Below are 15,618 nucleotides of genomic sequence, written 5' to 3'. Positions count from 1 at the left end.
GGGGGGGGGCACCGACCCTCAAGAAGAAGGGTTTATCGCCCGGAAGAGGTCATGCAGTGTCCAAAGGCCAGAGGGACGGGAGCCCAAGCCGGGCCGGACCGCGGCTGAAGTGCTTCGCGAATCGGAGCGCAATGGATAATAAAGGGAGGAGGGACTTCCGCGAGGGCGGCAGCGGACCACACTGTCGCCTCGAGGTGTGTGCCACAGGGTTGGGAGAGGGGCTTAGGCACAGAGCTCAGCGCTGGGGCGCGACGGTCCAGATCTCAGCCACCCAGCCACGGCGGTGTACAGCTAGCTACAGCTGGCTAACATGTGTAGCAGCGCGCGTAACGCGTCAGTCCGTTATCCGAGCCGCGCGACATATAACGTTACATTCTGGGCGAAACCGTTTACGCCGACATTTCTCCCCTTTTTTCTTGTTCTTCTTCCTTCCCCGGCTGCGCCCACACATTCTTAATTTGGCCCGTCCGCTGGCGCCTAGCGTGACGCGTCTCCGTGACTCGGCGTGACGCGGCGTGACGCGGCGTGACGACGCCCCGCTAAGGCGATAGCCATTGTCACGCGTGTCGGCTCCTCTCTCTCTCCCTCACCTTTCTCGGGAGCGCGCCAAGGCGTGACACACACAACACATCGCATGGCGATACATTCACCCATGGAAATTATATTATATTTTTTTCGCGTCGCTTTCGAGTTTTCTCCGCGGCGAGGCGTGTTTGCTTTGCGTGCACTATACGGCCCTGCCGCCCGTGCGTATGCGCGCGCGTGTGTGAGCGTGTGTGTGTGCACATGTGTGCGGAGATGTTGCACGCGCGCGTGCGTGTGCGCGATGCACATTGCACTCGGTTGTCGTATCACTCCTGCCGACTCCGGCCCGGCCTGTCGAGATAGCAAGTCGAGCTCTGCGTTTAAAAGAACAACTCTGTGCGCGGATGCCCTGGCCTGCTCCCGCCCCTGCAAACTCTAAATTATCCAAATGCTCTTTGCCGGTAATTTCCAGATCAATTTTTGATTGTTATCGTGGGGAAATGTGGTGCAAACTCAGATCGGGGGGGGGGGGGATTAAAAGTATTGAACCCCTCTTGCGTCCCAACGAAACCGATCGGAAGTTCTCCGGCCATACAGCTTGAAAGTGAAATTTAACTTGGAACATGCATTACACAATTAAATTGTAATGGCATCACTAGTGAAGTGCGCCCCAAACCAAATTTGGAGTTGGAGTTCCTTAAACTTTCGACTTTACAGCATGAAAAACTTTGAACTCGGATTTCAGCAGTCCGGAACGGTCATCTGTCTTCTGATCGGTGATATCACGTCGCACCGAGCGGAATAATGAGACAAACCGGGCACAGCTGACCGACAACATTATGACACGAAAAGCCACTCGCGCGGTATGACAAATTAAATGCCCGTCCGGTAATGTGAAGCCCGATCGGAACAGGAGATACCCATCTCGTTGATTAATCGATCACCCCACGAGAACGGAATTAGCAAACGACACGACACCCGAGCTGTGGCGGAAAGCGATCGCGGGCACGAATAAAAATTGACCGCCAGACATTTTTGCGGTTACTGAAATGCGAATGTGAATGGAATGCTATAAATGCCGATATAACAATGGCCGTTTAGGAAACACTATTTCCCGCCGGGCACAAAAAAAAAATCCGTCCGAAACGAGTGTAGCTAAAGGTCTGAACGCGGTCGGAATTTTGCAGGTGGGGCGCGCGCCTGGCGTGGTCGGAGATATGGGAGCTGCTGTTGTGGTGCCACAACTTGAAGCAGTCATCCCCTCCCACAAACACACACACACACCAGGGGTTTTCCACTTCATCCCTGTCGGATTATGCCGCGTGTACATAATCCACCCGCGCAGCCGCAGCCCTTGTCTCTCCTCCTCCCGAGCAGCGCTCAGCGCGACCGAGCGCCCACCGCCGGGCGGGTAGGCAGCCCAGCGGGCGCGCGCGCCGAGCGGAGCGGCCCGGCAGGACGGTGGCGGGCGCCCCCCAACTGCGGGGCCGGCCGGGGCTACGCTCTTAAGCCGGGGCCCGGGCCCAGCCCACCGCCGCACTCGAAACGCAAGTGTGTGAATGTCGCACACCTGTAGGTGTGTGAATGCTCATTCGTACTTTGAAAGGAGTGAAGGGGTGAAGGAAATTTCCCTCTATAATTCACACACTTGTGCTTCCATGTGTACGAATGTCATCCACCACACACACCTACAAGTGTGCGACGTTCACACACTTGGGTTTCTGGTGTTTGTTTCTCGTACCGCGGACCGCTGGACAAACTAGTCGCGGGGCGGGGCTTCACGGGGTTTAGCGGTCCGCGGCGTGGGCAAACTTTTAAAAGCAAAATATCGCGGCTTTCCTGGAATTCTAGGTAGGTCTGTGCAGGAGGGATTGAGGGGGAGCTGGGGGCGGTGCCCGGCCCGGAGGCGCTCGACTGGATTTCCAGATGCTATTTCACGGGCGCGCAGAGCTGCGCAGCAGAGCCCATTCGCCCCACCTCGCCGGGCCGTGGCCGTGGCCGGCCGCCGAGCTCTCCAGAGTTGCGGGGAGCAGACTCATCATCAGAAAAGTTTGACTTACGCCCTCGCCTCGGGGGTAATGGCGCAAGTTGAGGCCGGCCGGCTGGTGGGCGCGAGGGGGCCGGGGCCCGGGCGGGGGCGGCACACCCCGTAGGGACACCAGCTGCGGCACTGCGGCGGGCACACACCTGCACCCCGCACACAATAGAGGTCAGCGCCCAGCCCAGAGTGAGTGAGGGGAGCTCCGGGCCGACCTTGGCGCGGCGGTCGTGGCGCCCAGCAGACCGGAGCCACCCGGAGCCGCCCCTTCCCCCCGCCGCGCCGCCGCCGCACCGGCCGCGCCGGACCAGAGCACCGCGCTCCCCGCGAAATTGGGGCAGCCCAGAGGCCAGCTCAGCTCTCGTGCTGCTGGCCTGCATTCGGGATGAGCTGGTCCGGCCCGGGGAGGAAGGAAGTGCCCCGAGGGGAGGGGGGTAGGGGAGTGGGGGCTCACATCAGCGCGAGCGGGGGCGGCACACGTCAAGGCACGGCCACCCGGACGACTGGGACGGCCGCATCAGGGAAGCGCGATATGTATTCCGAAGCGACAAGGTCGCCAGTGGGGCGGAGCCGGGCGCCGCGCCGGCGGCGGCCCCGTCAGCCCAGGGAGCCGGAAAAAGTACACACGACTCGAGGAGTCCCACCGCACTCGAAGCGCACTCACCCGAGCAGCGGGGGCTGACAGGGATGAGCTCTCCTCGTGGGTGCTGAGGAACAAAGTCGGCGAATAGAACAATCGAACGAACGGGAGTGGATGAGCGAGCGAGGCGGCGAGCGCGCCACAAGAGCTAATGGGGCCCGTTCCATCACAGCCGCCGTTCCATCACGCCTTCACGGCCAGTCACTTCGTTCAACATCGGGCCGTGTTCCCCAACAACCCCCTTCCCCTGGAGAACTAGCTTGACACCACCCTGGAAACACAAGTGTGTCAATGCCGCATACGCTTGTAGGTGAGTGACGCCATTCATACTCATGGAGACACTTAGTGTCTGAATTATTTCAAGGGGAAATTCACACTTTTACACCCCGGAGTGTACGAATGGGCATTACCATAGAAGTGTGCGACATGCACACACTTGCGTTTTCAAAGCATCCCCAAACTAGCTGGACTACTAATGGGCGGACAGTTTGCGAGAGGGTCAGGTCGCGAGACGTCTCCACAATGAGTCTGACAGGCACGGCGACAGTTTGGGACAGACCCTCGCCTTGCATCCGAGCAGAGTCTACCATGACATGACCACCATGACCCGAGGCGGAGAGGAGTGGCAGGCGCAAAGAAGACGGTATAGTCCCAGCTCAGCCCTGCCCCGTGGCTTAAGACTCGACCAAAAAGGAAAAGTAGTGCAGGCAGACACACTGATAGTTCTTTATAAAGAGACCTCTTCATAATCCAAAGAAAGGATCTGGAGACGTTGTTTGTGCTAACCAACATCCGTAGTACTGTACGAAGAATTCATTTTTTCGAACGATCCGAAGTCGTTTGTACGTTAAGGAGAGCAGGTGTTACTCGTAAGAAACTTACAGCGTTGGAGTTGGAGACATTTTATCAATATCTAGGAAACATTTGTTGCCCGATGCTGAATAAGGCAGGAGGTCGCAGCCGTAGTGCTCGGGGGTATACGGTCCGCCCCGCAGAGCAGGGGAGGGGAATGGGGTTGATGCGGACTTTACTTGCAAACTCAAGAAGAGACGTTTACTTTACACTGCTGTAAAAACACTAGAGATTTACCAGGGAAATAGACGGGTTTTTATGATGCTCCTCTCCTCTAACAGAGAAATGCAACAACTCGGGCGAAAAATCCTTCTCCTGTTGTTGGTTAAGACTATTAAATGTTTTAGATGATCAGGCGGCAAATATTTTAGAGCGAATCGTCTGAAAGTCATGTTCAGATCGATGAGAACCCGAACGGAGATGCAGCAGTTGAAGTTGACGAGCAATACATAGGATGTGACCATACATAGTGTGCTATAGTCCCCGAACTTTCATGTTTGTGGTCGTACTGCTATACCTGTACCATTTCGGGGGGTGAACGGGTTGCCTATACTTGCTCGGCGCCATGGGAAAGCAAAATTAAGCGGACTTTTTCCCCTTTTCAGTTGTTATGAATTATTCTGTCATCATAAAATGGCCTTCTCTTGGAAATAAAAACGTTATCTGACATTGCGAGGCCTGTGCGTAATTACAGGGGCCCCAGAGTTGGCCCTCGGGGCGGGCGCGGGGCGAAACGGCCGACGGGACGCTAGTGGAGCTTTACTCGCCACAAAGCTGGGTCTTAGATCCCGCTCCCGCCTGTCAGCGAGGGACCCGCCCCGCCTCGCTCTTCATTTCTGCACGCCAAAACCCACAATCCTTCTTCCCTGCCTCCTTCGCCTCCTTTAACGTCCTTTTGCTCCGCGCGGCCGCGTTCCTCCTCGGCCCAACTAGGGTAGGCGGCTCGAGGGTCGGCTCCGCCGGTATCAAACGACCAGAGAATGAAGCTGGCGGACGTTAGAGTTCATCCCTCGGAATTTGGAAAGAAAATTTACGAATTTGTACCAGAAGGTCAGGAGGGTCCACTGAACGCGGTCCACCGGGAGGCAAAACAATCAAATAAACTTGGTGGCGTGGTAGTGCAGCGGGGCGTGGCGGAGCGAGGCGTGGCGGTGAGGTGGAGAGCCCCAGCAGCCTCCCAGGTCCAATTAGGAACATGGCGCTAGTTATTGGTCTGGCACGGGAACAACCCTTCCCTGTGGGAGGGGGCGGGGGAGTGATCAACGCCCGAACGACTCCCCCACGTAACTAGCTCAGGCCGGGCGACAGGCCTGGCAGGTCTGCTGAGACAGAGACCATTAGCACAGCATAGCCACTGCCATCAAATCGCAAACGCGCTAAAAAAAAAATAAATAAATAAATTAGCACGCTGATTTGTGCTTTACTGCTCGCGTGGCGAGGTTATTGGGAGGGGAAAAGATATTTCAGCGAAACACACACATACATGTACGCGTAGTCGAGTGGCACCGGCCGCATGTGAGCGACAGAGAGCGCCGCCTCACGGCGCCCATGTCCCTGGCGGAGGGCCCGCGCCCGCAGGCCCGCGGCGCGGCCGCCCAGCACAGCTGTTGTTGTTGCCTCGCGACACAGCAGCGGGGGAGGGCACGGGAGGGGGGGAGTCACTGACCGGAAGCACCTCACGCACCGGAAGCGGCGCGGAGTGCGGCCGGCGCGGAGCGTAGGGACAGCGGTGCATGCTGACCGCGCCCTGCCCGCGGCTCCCACGGCCTCAGCTGATATATGGGTCCACGGCGGCGATACGCGCTCCAGACGACATCTCGGCGGGCACCAGGAGCAGGACGTCCAAGGGCGAGGCGACGGCATCCTGGCCGTCGCTGCACATGACATGACGCGACGCACCCGGGCCGTGTCGAATGGTGGCGCCCGCGCCCCCCGCCACGCACGGCGAAGGCCTCTCTCCTTCCGGGTGCCCCGCGCTCCGCATCGCTCCGGCGCGCGCGTCTCCAGGACGCACGGTCGCACGGACCAGGTCGTGGTCAGCTTCAGGACCGGCGACAGCGACCACAACTTCGGCCACAGCCACGGCCACAGCCTGAGCCGCGCGGACGAAAGCGCGCTCCACCAACGTGTGATTCGCGACTCCCTGTAAACGCAGTCGCACCTGCCGCCCCGCCGCCCCACCCCACCACTTGACTTCGGTGGCCGCTCTAAGTGACGGCCATAACAAAAGCAGCAGTTGTGCAGCCGGCGAGGCGGCCGCAGCGGCGGAGTTCGCACATTCGGCCGACACGGGCGGCGCACTGCCTGCTGACGCTGACCTCGTGCGGACGTTCCAGCCCAAGCACAGCCCCCGTGTCCTGGCGCGGCGCCTCGTAAATTGCGGTTGTTGCACCTCGCGATAAATAATGAGCCGTAAATTAAATTCCAGGAGGAAACGGGGTGAATGAGGTTGGTTCCACCACCCGCCGGGCGCAGTCAGGAAAATGCGACGAGGAAGGTGAAGGTGGCGAATAAACAGAAGGGATTGAGCGATTTGTTTATAATATGCTGTCGTGCTCATATTCACTGCTGTGTGACCGGAGCAGCTTCACCGAGCTCTGCCCCCCTCTGTCCACCCCCTGCCGACCGGCGCCGCGACCAACGTCGCTCCGGATCTATGGTTGCATGTGTCTTTTTGCATTTCACCCCCCCCCCTCCCCCCTTCGGGGCCAGTCGCGCCTGTTTGCATCGCCGATGAGCAGTGTCCCCGAGCGGACCGGGACCGGCCGGCGGGGCCCCGGATACGGGAGTCAGCCCGGTATTCATTCCGAGTCATGCTCTGAAAGAGCAGACGGGGCGGCGGAGTGGGGAGAGGGGGTGGCATTTCAGTGTTTTGCTTACGCGCCAATACGAGCCATGTTTTCCCTACCGTGTTTGTTTGTGTGTTCGATTGATTGCCGGGCCAACAGCGCTGCTGCTGCTGCTGCTAGCGAAGCATCAACAGGAACAACCGAACAAACAGGAAAGGAAATAAGAGATGGAGTCAGTCGGCCAGGTATATCGCCGACAAGCGTCGCGAACACACTCCCGACCACCTGCTGCGCTGCGCCCTGTGCCTGCGCAGATCCCAGAGCTGCTATGCAACTAAATAGCGCTCTACCTATCAACGAAAACATAACTTGAATCAAGTTATCATGTTATAGTTTGCCATGGCGTTTCGATCGACGCATGTCTGGCCGTCGCGTGGACACGCGGCGCGAGCTCGGCGCGAGCAGGCGCGAGGTGGCGCCTGCCAGGAGGCCCTCAGCGCGCCACGCGAGGGAAAAACACAGAGAAATACTTCAGCCTCATCATCACGATATTTCCATTCAATGGAGACTCCGCACTTCCCACAAAGAAGGCAGGAAAACTGTACACGAGCGAGTCGAGCGGGACAAGGAAGGGGCGGGCGATACGGTCAATCACATCATCTCTTTTTACCTCAATCCTTTAACGACTTTTTTTTTGGGGGGGGGGGGGTAGTGGTGTTAGTTTTACACTAAACGTTTCGAGATTTTTAAAAATGGCATTATTGTGTAGAATTTTGAATCTTTTCCTGTGCGCAAGCTAAACTCAGTTTCTACGCACGTTTCAATTCGTATTCAAGCACAAATCGTACGTAATATCACTTGTACATGAAGTTAGTATACAAAATATGTAACTGCATTGTACTTCGACAACAGCAAAACAGCAAAAACAAATTCGAGTGCGCCACTATGTTGCATCCTTGGCATTGCACAGAGCAGTAGTTTCTGCTGCTTATAGGAAAGGAAGGAACGGAAACCCATTCAGCAGGAATCTGACGGTGGCGGGGACGCTTGGCTAATGCGTGGCGCTGCAAAGGCGTGACTGCGTTAAGTCACACCTTTCCGTTTTGTTGTGACCCGCGGCCGGCGTTGCGCTTGCGCTCGCGGCACACAACGAGAGGAGTGTGTGTCCGCCTCGCTCGCGGTGTGGGAGGAAAGGTGCGGAGAGGGGAGGTCAAAAAGATTAGGGGGGAGGAGGGGGGGGGGCGGTGCGTGGCGCGGCGCGCTCCCGCGTGGTCAGGCCGGCAGCCAGTCCACCGCCAGCTCGCGACGCGCGCGACCCATACAGAGCCGGGACAGTACCGACTGTTCGCTCAACCCGACCGACCGACCGGGCGACCGACCGGCGACGTCGACGAGAACGTCGGGAGTGTGGCGGCAACTGCAGCCCTCCAGGACGACATCAACATCAGTGATTGATTAATACGCGAAACTGCGCGCGAGATAGTGTTCCGGTACGTTGAAGAGCTCGCCAGCCCCGTCCCAACCGCATTGTAAGGACCCCGTCCCAGCTGTCGCTGCCTCCACCTTCTCTCTGTCCAAACCAAAAGCTCGTACACATCAAGCAGTGCATCAAATGTGCGAACATCGGGCGCCGGCCGGCCGGCGTCATCGCCGGATAGACCCACAACCGCCCGCACTCGCCCAGACCTATCCAAGGCTCCTCAGAAATTACGATTCATATTCCAATTTGACATGGTCACGTCACGCAAGTAGACACAAAACTGTTCCCGCTCGGATTTAATGTCAGAGTGATGGCGCTGTTTGTTATCAACTTGAACGGGGAGTTGGCAGTGCACATCGCATGGTTTTCTAAAGTTTTTGAACGCGCAGAAAAATGACATCGCCAGTGGTGAATGTCACGAGATCCATAGGAAAGAATTATCGGCGCGGTTCTTGCTCATTTCTCTCTGAACTGAAGCGTTCGCGCGCACTTCCTTATTCCGTCTTTGAAAATCGAACCAGCTCGAGGACAATAAAGGGGCGAGACGCAGCCGCGTGCTGCCGGCCGGGCCGGGCGGGGAAGTCCCGGCGAGGGCGGCGCGGCTGCGGCCAGCGGCCGGCGGCCTGCCATGCCGGAGCAGCACCGCGAAGCACCCACAAACCATCACTGTCATTTTCCTCGCGTGCGAAAAGCGATGGGGCCGCGCGGGGGCCGCGGGACCGTGCCGGATGGGTCCGCTTGCGCAACGCTCCGCTCCGCGCCGTCCAAACAGGCAGGAATAATATCGCGGTGGGAATATGCCTCCGAGTAAAAACACAATCCATCCGTTCCCTACATAAAAGACGTTCGCTCTGCCTGCTGTCGGCGGCGAGGCACGAGGAGGCGCGCACAGGGCGACGTGTGACGGGCGCGACGGCGGCGGGCCGGACGCGAACTACATAGCACCTTTTGGGACCACCTTCAAAACCAACGGGCGGTCAAGCAAGACAGAGAAAGGTCGTTGTGTAGGGGGGAGACGACTCGGAGATTCACTGCGAAGAATTGAAAAATGTCCGCGTGGATGTGCGTAATTTAGTTTACTTTACAGAAATATGTTGTAAATTAAGAACAGCGCAGGAGATACGTAATGCTTGAAATTTTTACTATTATTGTTGATTGTAATTTGAAGTGACTTTTCATGGAGATTTTTCCATAAGACCTACAACTTTATATTTCACGGTAGTGTACAACGAATTATCCCTAGAGCACACCCTGATTACTCCCGTATTATTACCGCATTATACTCTCTGATAACCCCCGAATTAACTCAGGCCGTGTCCCTTTTCTAAGCACTTTTTGCTTGAAAATTGCAACTTTTGCTTGGAAACCAAGCAGTCACGTTCAGCGTGCGGATTGTCTGTCAGCCGGCTCGGCCCTCCACAGAGCTGTGCGCGCCGGGGGCTTCCTCCTAGCCGTAGCCGGTGCCAGCGGGGTGTGAGCGCGCTGCGAGGGGCTCCACGAGACAGGTTCCCAAAGTCTAATGAAACGGACACGATGACACCATGACATTACTTTGTGTAGTGTAACGGTGCGGTCCTAATCAGGTCTCTATATTTGACTCCGCGATTCGCGCGGTGCTGGAAACTTTCAGGACGTTTGATGCTCAACCTGTGACGTGCAGGCAGAGAGGTCTTTGTCGGTCGCGGGAGCTCAACTGGACGGACGCGTGCGACCAGCGTGCGACCGGCGCGTACGACCTTGAGGTGATGCAGGCCCGGCCCCCGCCGCCCGCGCGCCGCCCTCGCCGCCCCATAAAGGCGCGCGCCTCTCCTTCACGCTCGCTGCACCAGTCGTAAATCATCGGGATCCTCTCTTTAGCCCCCCACCACCACCTCCCCTGCTAATTAATTAGAAGCACCTCATCGGCCTGCTCGCTGTGCTCGCCGTGCTCACTCACTTCAGCAAGTAGTAGTTTGTTGCCTTTGTGGGTCGAGTGGCGAAAAGGAAAGCGCGCGCTGCTCTGGATGTATGGGGCCGCGAATTACGAGCCCTTTGCTTGGAAAGGCCTGAATCTTTTCTTGCTTTATTTTCACTCTAAGAAGAATACACATAAAAATAGAGTTGAGACATCCTAAAAACGTATTTCAAAAACTTTCAAACCGTTCATTTGTCTCACGCTTTGAGATTGAGCGCATGCGACACCTCGCGTAATCAGCCTGCCCAAGGGGCGAGACTAAAAACAATAAGCAAACTAATGCGGTTTCCGAAGCGACATGAGCCAGTAACAAGGCGGGGTGTGTGTAATCCGGCTAACTCGGAGGAGTGGTGCCGGGCGGGTGCAAGGGGGGGGGGGGGGGCAAAAAGGGGCTTAACAAGGTCCTGGCCAGACGGCCAGGCTCCAGCCCCAGCTCCGCCGGCCAGGGACTCTTCTTTCGCTTTTCCGAATATATTTTCCCTACTGCTGCTGCTGCAAGAAAGGAACCAACAGCAGGGCCTTGTTCTCGAAACCCCACAGCTTCCCAGCGCGTTACCATGTTCTGCTTAATATTTAAAGAAACTCCCAAAGAAAAACGTCGCCTGTACTTGTCGCGCTAAGTACCTTGTTAAACGTGCCTAGCGCATTGTTAACCTGATAAAGAGAAACCATTCTTAACACGTTCCCTGCGGCTCATTTGTGGTCCCTCTGATTTAACATGGTAGCGTGATCACACAGTGGTCATGCCACAGGGAACGTGTTAACGCCTTTGTTTCAAAACATATACATAGAACACAACACGAAATTAATTGTGTGTTCTAAAGGAATAAACTCGTCCTGAACCCGTTCAGTGCGGCTGTGCCTCTTGGTGGTTGGAAAAAACAATAAAGCGTGACCACTTTGTGTTTGTTGTCAGACCGCAATGAACGTGTTAAACTTAAATTTTCGCCAGTACTGTGGCCCAGAAAGTGCGTCCATCCGTCAACTGCGAAAATTGACGACCGTCTTATAGCGCCTGACAGGTAGGCAACACATTGTCTGTAGTGCACGCATGTGCTGCGGGGTGGCCTACCCCGAGTTTCGCAGGCGCCGAGCTCTTGTTAAAAAAACACACATCACTGGATGGCGGATGGTAGATTTTGTCTTCTGTTCTATGAGGTGCCCCAATGCCGTGCTGCCCCGCCCGGCCGGGTAGCCGCCGTGCACACTGCCGGAACCGATTGCTATCGCGCTGCGCCGCGCACCCCCCGTGAAAAAGGGATTGTCTGAATACAGTATGGACTACGCCTGGATCGTGGCTGGTTGCGCAGATAATCCGCAGGCCTATTCCATAGTGTTGTAAGTGTTGATCAAGGTGTCATGCAGCTGAAATCCAGTCGACATTCAGTTCGCAGCCAGGCGCGATCGCCGTGCCTTACTACGGCTGAGTCCCACCTGAGACTCGACTGGGGTCTCTCTGGATCTGGCCTGGATATGGAACAAATCCATGCATTTCTCAGAACACATCCAGGACAAATCCAGTCGAGACCGAGGCAGCTCAAAGAAAGAAAGAAACTGAAAATCAATTCGCCTGCCCGGTGTCGAACCTTAGACTGAGGGACGACAATCCGAGACGCTATCCACTGGGCCAGAGCGGATCGCTGGAGGCGACGGGCAGCGCACCGGTGTCATTCGCTGGCCAGTCGCCGCTGGCCACCGCTTGCTACTGCCGCAAGCCGGATGAACCACACCGGTGCGCTGCCCCTCGCCTCCAACGATCCGCCCTGGCCCAGTGGATAGCGTCTCGGGCTGTCGTCCCTCAGTCGAAGGTTCGACACCGGGCAGGCGAACTGATTTTCAGTTTCTTTCTTTATTGAGCTGCCCCGGTCTCGACTGGATTTGTCCTGGATGTGTTCTGAGAAATGCATGGATTTGTTCCATATCCAGGCCAGATCCAGAGAGACCCCAGTCGAGTCTCAGGTGGGACTCAGCCGTAGTAAGGCACGGCGATCGCGCCTGGCTGCGAACTGAATGTCGACTGGATTTCAGCTGCATGACACCTTGATCAACACTTACAACACTATGGAATAGGCCTGCGGATTATCTGCGCAACCAGCCACGATCCAGGCGTAGTCCATACTGTATTCAGACAATCCTTTTCTCACGGGCCGTTTGAAAGCGAGCCGCTGCAGGGCGCAGGGCGCCATGCGCCGCGCCGGCCGCGACAGGGGGCCATTTGTCGCTGGTCCAACGAGCCCCGCAGCAGCAGCATGCGCTTTATGAAGCACGGCTGCATCATCCATCGCGCTTATTCTCGCCACTGTGAACTGTTATCTTGGTAAAATTTTAAGAACTATTTTCTGATTTCGATTTACAAAATATTTTGGTTAATCTACGCCAGCCCATTTCTTGCTCGTCAATTAATTCCGAGTCGATACGCAGTACTTGTAATTTCAGAACGTTACATATTTATTTTACAACGACACAGCATGGACATTTTTTCCTTGCCCCTGACAAGTATTTCCCACAGTGCACAACCAAAAATAAACGCGGTACTAGAGGTAGACTCTGTTTCCGCCACGAAGTAATAAACGAGTGCGTATAGGCCCGCTAACTAGCGTAGAGTCCGTAATGTAATAGAGAGCGAGAGAAGCGATATCCGATGCAGGAGTGAAATACCGAACAGGCGCCGTAATAAAAAGAGAAGCATTCAATTACTTATTCGTCACGCAAAGCGCGTGTTGGCGTGCGAACAATCATCGCGCATGGTAATGCACTGGTGAGAGTGTGTGGTGCGTACAGACTGCGGTTGACGGGGTGGGGTGCGGGGTGGGGGGGACGCCCCATCCCGTTACCAGCTTGTGCGACCTATTGCTTTGTGAACGGCCCTAATAACCACGCAGCTTTTGCATAACGCGAGGCGCGCGTGGGCCCCCACGCCCATAAGCCCGTCCCACCGGCCCCACCTCACCGAGTGCATCCGACGGCCAATTGCCCCCCAATGCCGCGCCCCCACCCATGGCCGGCTGACTGGCGGCAGGAGGAGGCAGGACACCTCTTTTCGCCTGGTACGGGCCCGCCACGCTGCACCCGGGGACCCGGGGGCCACGAGGCAGCAAGAGGGACACCAGGACGGAACGAGGTAGCATGAGGCACCCCGGGACGCCACGGGGTAGCATGAGGCACCCCAGGCGCCACGGGGGAGCCGCGACAGGATCCGGCGACAATAACGCCATTTCATTCCATTCCGAGGGGGAGAGATTACGAGGAGTCGGAGGGTCATGGGTTGGGGGAATTGGGGTGGGGGGGAGGGAGGTGGGACAGCTTGTCCGGCCAAACTGAACTGCGTCCCGCCCACCACCCGCCGGGCAGACACTGCGAGATAGCGTGGCGTGGCGTGGCGGGGGCCAATTCTCATGGCGCTGCGGACTGAATGAAAGGCAAGAGACGATGTCGTCTGTCCCAACCAACCCCACCGCGCCACGCCACGCCATGCCACCCTGGGGGCGAGTCTATATTACTGGCGAGATTAGAGGCAGGGCGCCGGGGTCTGGCGGGGGTGTGCGGGGCGGGGCGGGACGCGCGCCGATCCCAATGGGGCCCCACCTCACTATCAGGCTGATGGCGTGACTACGCGTGTAACAACATGGCAGACTGGACCTCGATAGCCTATCCACCACATGCCACGTCGGACTGAGTGAACATAAGAATTCTTAATTCTCAAAATAGTTTCGTGTGGCAGAGCCGGCCAAAGTCCACGTTTGAACTTAAAATTTTATTCTATTCACCCTGCCTACTGAAAAAAGTGAAAGTAAAACAAGAATCCGAACAAAACGCCAAAGGCTAGGATAACATTTTTCAGGGTTTACAAGGGATTCGATATATAGCCTCTGGCCTTAAGGCAAGCTTGCCACTCCAGATGCCACAGGGCAGCACGAATCTCTTGGCGCATAGTTCCTCCTCCTTTCATCCGCATCCTTCGACGAGCGAGGGTCACGGACGCGGGAAACATTCCCGTTTTGATAGGGACTGAAAACTTTGGTCCAAGTCACGTGACTATGGCTCTGCTGTTGCAAGAGCGTGCAAGGCCTGAGGATGAAGGTCTGCAAGCGCGTGGGAGGGAAAAGGGAGGAAAGGGAGGGGGCGGGCATCGGTGAGCCGTATCACAGCTACTTTGTACGTGTCGATGAACCCGCGGGCGCCGCACCGCGCCTCGCCACGCCGGAAGTCGCATACGCCCAGCTGATGCGCCCAACATGGCGGCGCACAGCGCCTGGAATACCCAAGGAGCCCTCTCCCTTAACAGACGGCACGAGGCGGCAGGGGCGGCGCCAGCGGCTGGCAATCGGCAGCGTTCGACCCGCATATGCCGCGCTGCAAAGGAACCCGAGGTACGAGAGAGACACTTCCGCAGTTAAAATTTTACCGCATTTACGCGAGTGGGCGTAGGCGTTAGGCGTACGATGTTCAAATGCAGTTGCAGTTCGCACACGCGGTAATGGTAACAGTATTATGACCAAGTGTCTGACGAGGGTCTCAGAGCAGGACGGAATCAAGGTTTAGTCACGTAAAGAGCGTTATTACGTCAACATATTATTTCCCCGTTCACAAAAGCCCACAAAGCACAATGATAAAGCTGCACATGTCCGTCTTTGACTGAGTTTACTCCTCGGTTGACACACACAACACAACCCCACGGAACCAGTTTTGTCGCGTTGGGACCGGTCACACTTTTACACCGTGAATGCAGCCCCGCTGGGATGTTGTGCAGCAGTTTCCCCAAAAAGTTGCAACTGTTTCCTTTCGCGCGCTAGCCCAGCCCAGCCCCTCCCCCCCTTTCCTCTCTTCTCCCGCTGTCCAGCTGGTCGGGCGTCACGGGTCGACGCACTGCGCGCCAGTGTGTGTGTGTGGGGGGGGGGGGGGGGGAGGGGGGGGAGTTTACGAACCACGACTTACTTGCGCTGCGGGCGAGTCGCAGGGCTAGTTGACAACGGCTTAGGTTTGCGTGTGAACTCCGCCCGCTTATGAAGGGGGATAAAGGGGGGGGGGGCATTATGCTAGAAACACGTCCCTAACAGCACCGAGCAGTGTGCCAAAAATGCACAGACTTGTGCAAAATCGTGCATTTAAAAACATTTCATTCCATATAAATCAAGAAGAACTCAAAAGCGTTCAAGCCTAACTGTATAGATAGCAAACGGATGCCACCTACATCGACAGTGTGCTTGTCCAGACGAGGATGAGTCACTCCGACTGCGGTCGTCCTGGCGTTGTGTCGATAGCGGACATGACCTGGGCGCCGAGGGCCAGGATGGACGTTAGCGGACATGCGGTACCTGGACGGTCGGTTCGGGGTACCGG

Source organism: Frankliniella occidentalis, unplaced genomic scaffold (genome assembly GCF_000697945.3).
Source record: "Frankliniella occidentalis isolate FOCC.00 unplaced genomic scaffold, Focc_3.1 Scaffold69, whole genome shotgun sequence".
Classification (NCBI taxonomy): Eukaryota; Metazoa; Arthropoda; class Insecta; order Thysanoptera; family Thripidae; genus Frankliniella; species Frankliniella occidentalis.
This window is presented reverse-complemented; position numbering follows the sequence as displayed.